Below are 12,630 nucleotides of genomic sequence, written 5' to 3'. Positions count from 1 at the left end.
ATAATAAAAAATAACAATATAAAATAAATTGATATAAAGTCCAGAATATTGACCATGAAAGCAATTTGAGTGCTAGTGTGCAGAAAACTGTTTGATTTTTCAGAATCTAGCCAAATAGAACAAATGTCCTACTTGTCTGGACATTTTAAGGAAACAATGATCTGTATTATAAAATTATGATTTTATTTTATTGGAAAATCAAGACTGGAACTTGTAACCATCTTTACTATCTCCCTGCTGATTCAGAACATGAGACTAATGATCTAGAATTTCACTCACTTACAGAGAGCAAAAGAAAAAGGCTGGAAAATTAGGGACAAGGAGAAATAACATGTGTTGATGTTTTGACACTGTAGCATTCACTGTCAACACAACATCATCATTATCCCTCTTCTGTTAAGGAAAAACCAGGATAATCAAAATAAAGATAAGTATTCTTGAGAATTTCTTGTAGCCTAGAAACTTTGGTGGGTTTTAATCACTTTTGGTATGTTGAAATTAATTATTGTTTTACAGCTGAGAAAATTGAGCAACACAGAAGTTTAAGAGCTTTCCCTGTGGTAAGAAGTAGAGCTTCATTTTGAATATATATTCTGCCTCCAGAGTCAATGATTTTAACAACTATGTCCTAGGGCCTCATTGAGACTATAGGTAAGTCCAAAGTATGAAACAATTTATATAACCATGTCACTATCATAAACAAGATTACGACCTCTGAAATTGGGAGATGCATTGATTCACATATAATAGATTACTGCTGTTGTGAGATGCTTGATACAGTGAATGAGAAGAATTACATTTTTTTTGGTTCATCATAGTCTTAGAATTTCATACATTTTGGAGAGAGGGGAGTAGTTGGAAAAGAATGTGTGTGTGTGTGTGTGTGTGTGTGTGCGTGCATGCGCGTGTGTGCGCATGCTTCTGTGTGCATATGTGTGGTCATATGAGGAGGTCAAAGTTAGAAATCTGATGTATTCATCAACTATTTTACACTGTGTTTCTTTTTTAAATGTATTGAGTTTTGTACATTTCATACAACAGTTCTTAATCAAATGTAGAAACCCTTTCCTATCCATGTCTCCCAGCACCCCACCAGATCTCATGTATTTTGCCATACGTGTTAAGTCCTATCTAGTCAAGCATTTGTACTCAGGTGTCCTTCAGTGTAAGTTCATCCACTGGAGTCTAGAAAGTCTATCTAGAGATCATTGGTAAGGCCTATTCTCCTCCACCCAGCAGCAATCGGTCTCCAATAGTTTCCAGACTAGGGCTGGCCTGTCACCCATTTCCATCGCTCGACACTGGGCCCTTATCTGAATGAAGTAACATGGGTCCTGTACTGCATGCCACCATCTCCACAAGTCTACATGTGCAAGCTTACAGTGAACTGAAAGCCTCTGCTTCCCTATTATCCTGAACCAGCCCTGGTTTTTGCAATCTTTCAGTTCCCCCTTCCACAATGGACCCTGAGCCATGGGTGGCTGTTTAATATATGAGTCCTATCCAGGGAACCCACTTTGCCGTCTCATTCTTTAAAAGTTGGCCAGTTGTGGCCTTTGTGTGCATCACCCTCTGTAGTATAAGGAGACATCACTAGTGAGAGTTGAGGGATGCACTAGATTTTCTCTAGCCCACATTCCACTACGTTCATGGGCCATAAATGTAGTGGTTCCACTGTAGATATGTAACCTAGGACTGGGCATCTCTCAGATGTATATTCTCTGTGTCTGACAGTAGCCTCCATCTTTTTCAAAAAGAAACTTGATGAGTGATGTATGGTATACTGTAAATATAAGGATCCATATTTAGCATATGATAAGAAATTTCATTTGTCTAGAGATGTTGACAGAGCTAACGTTTTCTTGAGGATCTATGACCTCTCTAGCCATGACTTTTTACTACTTTTACAGTACCACCTGTGAGTTCATTCCCACTGAGAGGGCTTTAATTCCAATCAGATAGCTATTTTGAATGTAGTTCATGAGTAGTTTGTTGAGTATCTTTGCATCTATATTCATTAAGGTTATGGGCTTATAGTTTTCTTGTATCTTTATCTAGTTTGGGTATTAGAGTGATGCTAATTTCATAGAAGGAATTTTGGAGTTCTCCTGTTTATTTCTTTTTGGATAGTTTAAGCAGTATTGGTTGTACATCTTTGAATGTCTGGTAGAACTCTTCTGTGAATCCATCTGGGCCTGGGCTCTTTTTTGTCAGGGTGTTTTGCATTATTGTTTCGATTTCCTTACTTTCACGGGTCTGTTTAAACTATTGATCTCTTCTTGGTTAAATTTGGGTGTGTCCATGACTTTAGAAATTCATCCATTCTTTAATATTTTTTAATTAAATGGAGTACAGATTTTTTAAAGTATACCCTTACAATGTTCTGTATTTGTGGGTGTGCCTGTCTGTCTGTTGTGATGTTTCCCCTTTTCATCTCTGATTTTGTTAATTTGAATTTGCTTTTACTTTCTTTTGGTTCGCTGGGCTGAGGATCTGTCTATCTTGTTAACTTTTCAAAGAACCAACTCTAAGATTGATTGATTTTTTGTTATCATTTTCTTTGTTTATATACTCATTTCTGTTCTGATATTTTGTTATTTCTTTTCATCTACTGTCTTTGGGGTTCATTTGTTCTTGCCTATCCAGATTTTTTAGTTGAACTGTTAAGTCATTTACATGTGTTCTTTCTGATTTTTAATATAAGCACCAAAAGCAGTAAACTTTCCTCTAAGACTGCTTTTAAAATGCCCCAGAGGTTTAGCTGTGTTATGTTCTCATTTTCATTTAGTTCAAGGAATAATTTTATATCTTTCTTAATTTTTTGATCCATTCATCATTCAGGAGTGTCTTGTTTAATCTCCATGAGTTCAAGTAGTTACTACTGCTTCTTTGGTTGTTGATTATAAGCTTTATTGCACTGTGGTCTGATAGAATGCATGGGATTATTTCAACAGTTTTATGTGTTGAAATATGTTTTGTGCCCTAGAATGTGATCTGTTTTAGAAAACCTTTGCATGAGCTGCTGAATAGAAACTGATTTCTTTGATATTTGGGTGGAAGATTTGGTACTGAAGATAATAGGGTACTGAAATCACTACTATTACTGAGTTGGGGTTAATCTGTGTTTTATTCTCCTGGAGTACTGCATTTATGAAATTGGGTGTACTGGAGTTTGGTGCATATATGTTAATGAATGTAGTATCTTCTTGATCCTTTGATTAGAATGAAGTAATCCTCTTTATCTCTTCTGATTAGTTTTAATTTGAAGTCTATTTCCTCAGATATGAGAATCACAACACCTGCTTGCTTCTTACAGCCATTGCTTGTAATATTATTTTTTTCATTCTTCCACCATAAAGTAGTGTTAATCCTTGAAGTGAGATGAGTTTCTTTAAAGTAAAAAAAGATGGATCTTCTTTTTTGATCCATTCTTTAGCCTGTGCTTTTTTTACAGGGGAGTTGAGGCCTTTGATATTTAGTGTTACTTTTGAAATATGTGGATTGGATGCTGTCATTTGAACTTGTTTGTGTTTGTGACCCTATTTTGTATTTCTGTTTTTATGTCTTTCTTTCTTTGCTTTCTGTAGCTTCTTGGCTATGCATATTCCTAACTGTGGTCCTTTGTATTGCTTTAATTATTCTCTGTAAGGATGTTTTTGTAAATCTTTCAGACTGGAGACCACCCAATAGAATTGTGAATGCAGCCTGACAAAAAAATCATAAACTTATTTAAAAATTTTAAATTTTTTCCTTTAGTTTTTTGTAACTCATTTACAGGATTATTGAGGATTATTAATGGATTATTAAATACTGAGCTTTTTAGATGACATTGTTGTGTTGCAGAGTCAAAAGTTTAGAAACAAACATACACTAACTGAATTAGGTATTCTAATTCAATGTGAATTCAATTTAATTAATCCAATAAATTAAAAGTACCTTTTTTTTTTTCTGAAGCCCAATCTAATTTTTGGTGTTAGGAGACTCTTTTTAAGTCATGATTTGGGTTCAGATATATTACCTATTTCTTGTTATGTAAAAATTACTTCTAAGTTTGAAGTTTACACAACTCAAGAATTTAAATGGTTTAAATAAGAATAAATATATTTGATAATCTTTTTGCTTTTTCAAGATGCATCTCAAGTGGCACAGGCTGTTCTTGAACTTGCTATGTCAAGGATGACCAGCAACTTTTGTACCTACATCCACTTCCTGTGGGCTGATATCACAAGGATACACCAACATCCTCAACATCCTGTGTGAATGTCACACAGAACCTCCTACATGCTAGACAGGCAATCTACCGAATGGGCTACACCCATAGCTTTGCATATCATAGAGTTTCTGCTTAGAAGTTTGAGAACAGGTTAGCTGGGTGCTTTTTAATAAGATACCACCATTTAGAGTGTTCTGAATGAAGAATCAATCATCTGAATGGTTGCTTAATGAAAATGCAATATTTTCCAAGGAAATCATTGACATGGATGGAGAACTGGTACTGGCTGCTGAACATTATTTTCAGTTTTCTCTACATAGGTTTATCCACAGAGTTTCTTATATGGAATAAGCAAGAAACTGGTAATTGCTTTATCATTGTTTTATGGCATAGAATTTGGAGCATATGGCATGCCTTATACAGAATTATGTGTCACATCATTTAGTTCTGAATTAATTTAAGAAAAGATAGCACAGAATCTTGAATATGTAGATATGAAAGTCATTATGAATAATTCTTAATGCTAACTCTTACTCTGAAACAATTCCATTTTCTGGTCACCATATTTTATAACAGAGTTTAAAGATCACCATTGGTATCATCATCTCTATCTCAACAAACAATAGGAAAAAGCAGTAGATAGCACATGGAAAAGTGTTATGGGTCAAGACTTGCAGATCTTCACATTCTATTTTGGTACATGAAGTCATAGGATGGTTGGAAAATATGATTAATGTAAATGTAAAGGAAAAAGAGTCAGTTGATACAGCAAAGTGACAACACTATAGATAATATCACGCAAAAGGCTCTCCTTTATGACACCCAAATGATATGAAAATATGATTGAGACAGAACATAAACAATCAGAACAAAAGGACTATTATTTAAGAGTCTAGTATACAATTTGTTATGCTACATTTTCAGATACAAATGAAAATTTAAGTTTATTATTTGAAATAATGAAGTTGATACATGAAATACACAGAATTAAAAACGTAGACTAGTTTCACCTTAATATACCTGAGAGAGGTATATTTTCTATAAAATCTCATTAATATGTTTCTGCTCTTATTGCCTTGAACTGTGAACATTTTGAAATAATTTATTCATTTGTATATTTATTCGAATTTTGTTGACAAGTACTTACAAGTGACAGAATATTCTAAAGGTGTAGAGTTTTCTTTAACCTTGTATGGAATGACAAAATAGGAAATAATAGGAAACTGAATCCTTCAGATAAGATATTAGTTCGATATTATCATATGTGGATCTGTTTTGGGTGTTTTCTTTCATGCACTCAAACTAAGCAGTGAATAAGCAAAGAAATTCAGCTATAGAACATTTAAATTACATCAACCAGAAGACACAAATACTTCTTTGTAGGACAGATGGCAAAAACATCTACTGGAAGCCAGAACATTCTACAAAAATATCTTTCAGACAAATAGCAGACATTTTTTGCTTATTTCCCACATATTTACTATGAGAAAGTTCTCAATGCTGTTGAATGCTTGGAAAGGTATTTTATGATGGAGTCATGATGATTTTAGGGTGATGAGATTTGAAAGGTATGCAAATGTGCTCTTTGATGGAAAAGCCATTTTCCTACAAAAAGCAACATTACTAGAAAACTGATACTTTTAGAAGTAAATGGCAAACCTAGTGTGCCTCTCAGTATCTGGCTGCTGCTTAATCAGCAACACATCTAAAATCTCCAGTCCAAGATCAGAAAATAGGAATGTAGTTAAGCACTGGAAAAGTCTATAGTTTCTCAGTCCTAGCCCAGCGCTAAATCAGGAGTAAAACATATCCATTAAGACACAAAGGGCAATTGTCTCAGTATAGGATCACTGAATTCTAGCATCTTAATTGTTCCCTTAATAAACTTCTAGAAAGAGCTTTGTTTTCTTTGATATTTTCTCTTGCAATGGTGGCAGGCATTTTTTCTTCTTTTCTTAATACAGAGTGTATAAGGGGTTACACCTGTTATATCAACCCATAATTTTTTTAAGTGTTATTCTGTGAAAGTATATTTCATATGTATTAAAGATGGCTCAGTGGTTAAGAGCACTGACTGCTCTTGCAGAGGACCTGGGTTCAATTCCCAGCACCCACATGGTGGCTACGAACCATCCTTAACTCCCATTCCAAGGTAATCCAAAGCCCTCTTCTGACCTCCGTGGCATTGCATGACACAGGTGCACTCACATACATGCAGGCAATACACTCACACACATAAAATAAAAATAATAAAAAATACTGCACTGTGCTAATGTATTATGGTCAGATTCTCAGATGTTTTAGATCCATGGTCACCTTGTGAAAAGTTGAAGATTTGGGGTCCTTTATTTTTTCTCCACTCAAAATATTTCCTTTATCAGTGTTTCCTCCACTCAACCACAGTCCTCTATGTAGCAATGCTTATCTCATTCCAGATTTAGTGATAAAATCTCTCCTTCCATACCACAACTTTGCCACTCCCTCACTTTCATTTTAATGAAAAGAAATAAAATTAACACATATTAGATGATTGATTCATTCCCTATTAGATACTATTCACATAAGATTCTAATTAAAGTATTCCTTGCAGAATTCTCTCTACACTATGTCCTAAGCTTTGATATTTACAATGTATGAATACGCAGAACTAATTAACTTCTAGAAGCTTCTGAAACTTTAAAGTGAGAGTCTCTAAAATTTGTACCGAGGGTTGCCATGGGAATCGAATAAAGAACATTTCCAAATTCTTCACGCAGATGACTCGTTCATTAATGTCACTAGTGCTTTTTCAACATTTGAGACCTTGCAAAATGTCATCCCATAGGTCTATAATCCCTAGGACACCTGGCTATCAGCTGAGTATGATATTTTAGATTTTTAAATATTTTAAAATAACTAGTTTCTCAATGTTTTTACTTAGGTGTTTGTTTGCATGCATATCTAAATTCTTCATTAATTCATAGCATAGCTGATCCAATCTAATTTTAACCTCTGCAGTCAGACATTTTGATGATAGGGAAAATGCATAATGTAGTGGTTATTTGCTTCATATTTTAAGATTCTAATCTCAATTACTAAGAGATTCCTTGCTATTTTAACAATTTTTCTTATACAAAAAAAAATTATACTGAAGATGTTCAGACACATCTTTATATCAAGATAAAGAAAATACTGCTCAGGGCCTGGAGCTATGGCTTAGTCAGAATAGTATTTTCCATATAAGACTGAGGATCTGAGTTCAGATTTCCAGCATCTACATAAAAATGAGACACAGCAGTACGTCAGTATTATCAGCACTTGAGAGACAGATCCCTACCAACACCCCATGAAAAGTGGTGAACTTCAAATTCAATAAGAGATGTTGTTTCAAAAATATGTGGAGAGTGATTGTTATTCATTGACTTCATTCAACCACAAGCACATGGAAACATGTGCATGAGTACCCATATGCATATGTGAATACACAAACACACACCTGAATGCATACATATAAAACATACATACCGAACCCATGTAGCTTAGAATTATGTAAACATGAATATTACAACATACTGTTAAATAACTGCTGCTATCTTTACTTTTGTGCTAATTTAAGTAGAGACACAACAGTAGCTTCATATTACTCAAAAATCACAGACTGTGGTATTACATTGGTCTGGAATCCATTGGAGTTCTACCTCTCCAAAATTTGTACCTATTTTCATGGTTCTTTTCAGCTCCAGACCAATTCTATTTTAATATTACAACTTAAACAGTATCTATTTCCTCTAATGATAATAAGGTTAGACTATAAACATTCCCCATGGATTATTTCCCACAAAGCAGCAAAGAAAAAAAAAATGATGGCTTTGTCTGTTTTCCATAGTAATCACAGGAAACTTATCCTCTTGTGGATGAGACATAAAATAAATGACTGAGGAAATATTTTGTGGTTCATAATCACTTTTTTCTATTTTTTTGGTTTACAAGCTTCACTGTGATGAAAAAATTACAAAAAAATTTTTACAGGAGCTAGAGAGATGGCTTAGTGGTTAAGAGCTCTGACTGCTCTTGCAGAAGACCTGGGTTCGATTCCCAGCACGCACATGGTGGCTATGAACCATCTTTAATTCCAGTTCCAGGGCAATCTGAAGCTCTCTTCTGACCTCTGTGGCATTGCACAACACAGGTGCACTCACATATGTGCAGGCAATACACTCATACACATAAAATAAAAATAATAAAATAGTTTTAAAAATTACAGCGGAAAAAAATTCTTAATCTCACTACAAAGTCACCAAGAGAACCCACATACACACATTTATGTATATATGCATGATATGCATTACATATATGCATTAATAAATATATAAAACATCTCATAATATATACATGGCATTTTGGACATATTCCTATCTCCTGTGTAGCACAAACAAAATTTCATATTAGCAATGACCACCTGCATTTTATTTTCAATGGTTGCATTGCTTTCTCTTATGTGTAGAAAATTTTAAATGTTTCATCAATTCTCCATTCAAAGACATGTATAGGATGATGCCCAGAGAAGTATTTAGGATAGGCAGCTGATAAATATTGCAAGAAGAAGCCTGGATCTTGCTGCCCTCAAAGTCTGTGCTGTCCCCACTGCATTGACTTCTATTTCCAGCACAGCATTTTAAATTATTCGAATCCATATCATTGACCCAGATTAATCATTCTAGATACTGACCACAGGATAAATAGTCCCTTCATTTTTATTTTCTTGCATATTCAAAAGAAGACCTTCATCCATATTTTCAAAGCTCCCTATGCAGAGAAAAATTAAGGCATGCTATCCAAACTCCTTGTTTTCCAGAATTTTGAAAGTTGCTGTGCAAAATTCCATCATATAAATGCCCCCAGCTGCATTAGTAGGAATATTACCCTTAGGCTTAAGCTTACACTGCACTAAAATGAGCAGTTAGAACAATAAAACAATGCTCACCAGTTGCCTGGCATTGTATAAACCTAGTCATAAAGTGCATGTTATGATGTAACACCCACTGGGCCTAATTATCCCCTTTTATGTGGAGAAAGGCACAAGCTGTGCCACCTTTGGGAATATTGACTCCTCAGAAAGCTTTTCATTCTGCTCTCCTCCCACTCTCTGCCCACAATAGGAATTGTCCCATCAAGCTTCCATTCTGCTGAGAGAGAATAGAATCTTTGGTAATTGATAGTCTGTGTTCCCACATAGAGTACAGCAAAAGCTGGCTATTGCCACTCCTCTACTCAGACACACTGATGGATTCCCAGCGCCAACAGAAAGGAAAAAAAAAAGTAGCACAGCCCCAGACCCTCCAGTACGGAGCCAGATTTGCCTCTACAGCACAGCTTTCACTCAACTGACATACTTTACTGTTCACTTGCCTTCATGCATCTCCTGTATCTGCTCATTTTACTTGGGCAAATTACTCAGTATTTTAGCACATTTGTCCGAAATACAGTGGCCTCTCATTGTATCATCTATTGATTTGTAGCACATCTTTGTTCCTAAATGAAGTCTCCTATTGTGCATTTTCATTTTTAATGTTTTTATTAATTTTGGGTATTTTTATGTGGGTATGGTGGTAAATAGTTGTATGTTTGCATGTATGTGGGTATACATGTATGGACATTTGTGCATGCACATGTGTGCACATGAGTGTGAAGCCCTGAGATTGGTATCTAATATCTTTCTTGATCACTCTCCACCTTATATATTGAAGCAATGTGTCTTCCTAAATCCAAACCTTGCCTGTTTCATCTGTTCTTGTTAGACAACTTCCTCTGGCAATTTCCTGTTTTTGCTTCACATGCAGTGTGATTATAGGCAGACTTTCACACCTATTTAGTTTTTCAATGGGTTAAAAACTCAGATCCTAATATTTGCATCAGAAGCTCTTTACCTGCAAAGTCATCTCTCCAGCCCTGTGAAATTTAATTTTTAATTTGTCTACCTCAAAAAGAAGCATACCATTTCTTCCCTCTCTAGATACATCGACTTTGATACATTATCTTCTCTTAGTACTCAAATACAGTGCTTGATAAACATTCTTGAACCTAACTAAGACCTTGCCCTTTCTGAAAATATTTTCCTGTGACTTTTTATTAGAAAACAAGATTTCTTTTAGTATTTCACAGGGAGAACTACAATAATCACTATTTGAAGTCATCATTATCTAAAGTATGTGTCAGACCATCTGAGACTATTACATGTCATTTGGCAAGTGTGTATGTAGACAGCATCTGTAACCCTGATGAGGTTTGAGGCACAAAGAGGAAATATGCTTCCTGTACTTGATAGCAACAGAGGACACAATTCCATCAAAAGATTTCTTGGAGTCCATTTTACCAAAACAGATGATGAAAGAACTTACACTGCTTGCTATGAAAGTAAAATGCCAAACTTTTAAACAGTCACTCTGGTTTAATACCAGGAATATTTAAGGAGGCCTTTAGCTATTTTGCTGTTCTCATATTATAGGCAAATAGTCATAGTTTATCTTCTGCTGTGCTGCTGTAGGGTCTTCTAAGGCAATCTCGATAGGTAAATATCAATTGTTCAGCCATAAAAGTCCATAAAAACCAGAGTTCCAGAAAAAGCATTATGTTTTGCATACAGTAATGGGTTGGTGAGTGTTTTATAAGCCCTGTGCAGTCAAAACAGCAGAGTGAGGACCCAGGATATGATATTTCAGTTAGTCATTGGTACACTTAATAATATTAGCAATATGTTTCAATCAAGCTTATACTACATTATTAAGGAAATTTATGTGGTTTTCTTTTTCAATTTAGAGTTAATGCACTGCTGAAAAGAAGTCTAAGTAACTGTGTAGCATCTATGCTTATATATGAACTGATGTTTACAACTGTATACCATGGCACATTACTTCCAGAATTACTGAAAAGTCAAACTATGAATTGAGGAGAGCAATGTTAGTACCCATTATCAAGTTCCAGCAATGCATATAATTCCACAGGCCATAAATTGAAGCAACTCACAACAAAACTCTGGTGTCTCTTGCATTTGTCTTAATTGTCTCTACTGCTTTTCCTCACCTATGCCACAGGTGAGGACAGAGGCTTAAACCAACCCAACATTGACGACCTTCAGGTTTCTTTTTTAGTAAAATGTGTTTATTCTTTGAAGTTTTAGATATAACTATAATCATTCATTTTTAGCTTGTATTTTTACCATTTTTATTGAAATTTGTCAATTTCATATCTTATATTTTGGTCGTATTTAGATTCCACTCCCCAATATGAATGTCCCTGTAGTCTAATGCATATATTAGGGGCATATGTATTATATATTAAGTCCTAGAGAATCAGGTTAATGTCTCAAAATTCCCTTCAGTTTGGGTACATCCACTGGAGTATGGAGCCTGCTCAACCTACCAAGAGTCTCACCTTTAAAGAAGACTGACTCTCCCCTTTCCTGGAGCCATTGGTTGCCAATAGTTCCTCAGTCTAATTCCCGATATCTGTACTAGGATTTTGTATGGTTTGAGCTCATGTGGAACATGAGCATGCTGTCACCATGGACCTTCAAACAACACTGGCTATTGCTCCTGCTCATGGTAGTGCACCAGAACTTCATGGTTAGACCCTACTGCCAAAGAAACTATATGGGTTAAAGAGAAAACATGGGGAAATCAAGCTGGTACTGACTTCAAAGCCCCATTTCTACTGGCTATCTTTCACAGTCCTGGAAGGTGGTATGCAAGCTACCAGAAGAGAAAATGTATCAGCAAACTTTCTCAGCTGTGAATCCTGTGAGCTACAACTGGCCTGGAAAAATGTGCCCACAGGTGTGGTAGTGGCATGAATATTATAAAAGTAACCAACCATATATATCCCTCTATGTTTACTGCTGATGGTATATGCATCAGTGTAGGACCATCCAATGGAGCATGGGCAGCCTGCCAGGGGCCATGCCCTTGTAGAAAACTCACTCTCCCTATCAGCCCTCATTGGCAAGATATTTACTACATGAGAAAATATTTATTCTGGGTTCCTTAAGAGGTTTCTGACTTTAAAGCTACATATCCAGTATTCAGTTATCTATCAATGCACTGGAAATGTCTATTTGAAAGCAAGTTTAGGTAGAATTTCTGATGTGCTTATACTATGCATGTATGCATTATTTGTTTTGTATAATACCTAACATCAATAGAGAGACCCTTTCCTATAGCTTCAGTGTGCGTTGCTATGATCTGTACCTTACCTCCTTTGCTGTGGGTTTCATTTAGGTTACTGATGCCAACTGGATTTGCATACACAAAGAACTTACATCTTTGGATGCAAATTTTTGCAAATGATGCAGAGCTCATTTCTATGCTTTTGTCAAGGGTGATCTCTCCATGGAAACTAGATGAAATGTCCTTTAAGCGGACTCTGCCCTCAATAATATCCAT

The 12,630-nt window shown here is 35.4% G+C and overlaps 1 pseudogene; it reads right to left on the bottom strand.

The window, feature by feature from the left end:
* LOC103746387 overlaps positions 1-12,630 on the bottom strand; it is a 15,575-nt pseudogene extending 2,945 nt beyond the window's left edge.

Source organism: Nannospalax galili, unplaced genomic scaffold (assembly GCF_000622305.1).
Source record: "Nannospalax galili isolate Female #2095 unplaced genomic scaffold, S.galili_v1.0 scaffold203, whole genome shotgun sequence".
NCBI lineage: Eukaryota > Metazoa > Chordata > Mammalia > Rodentia > Spalacidae > Nannospalax > Nannospalax galili.
Note: the sequence above shows the minus strand (reverse complement) of the source record. Positions and strands in the feature narration are given on the sequence as shown.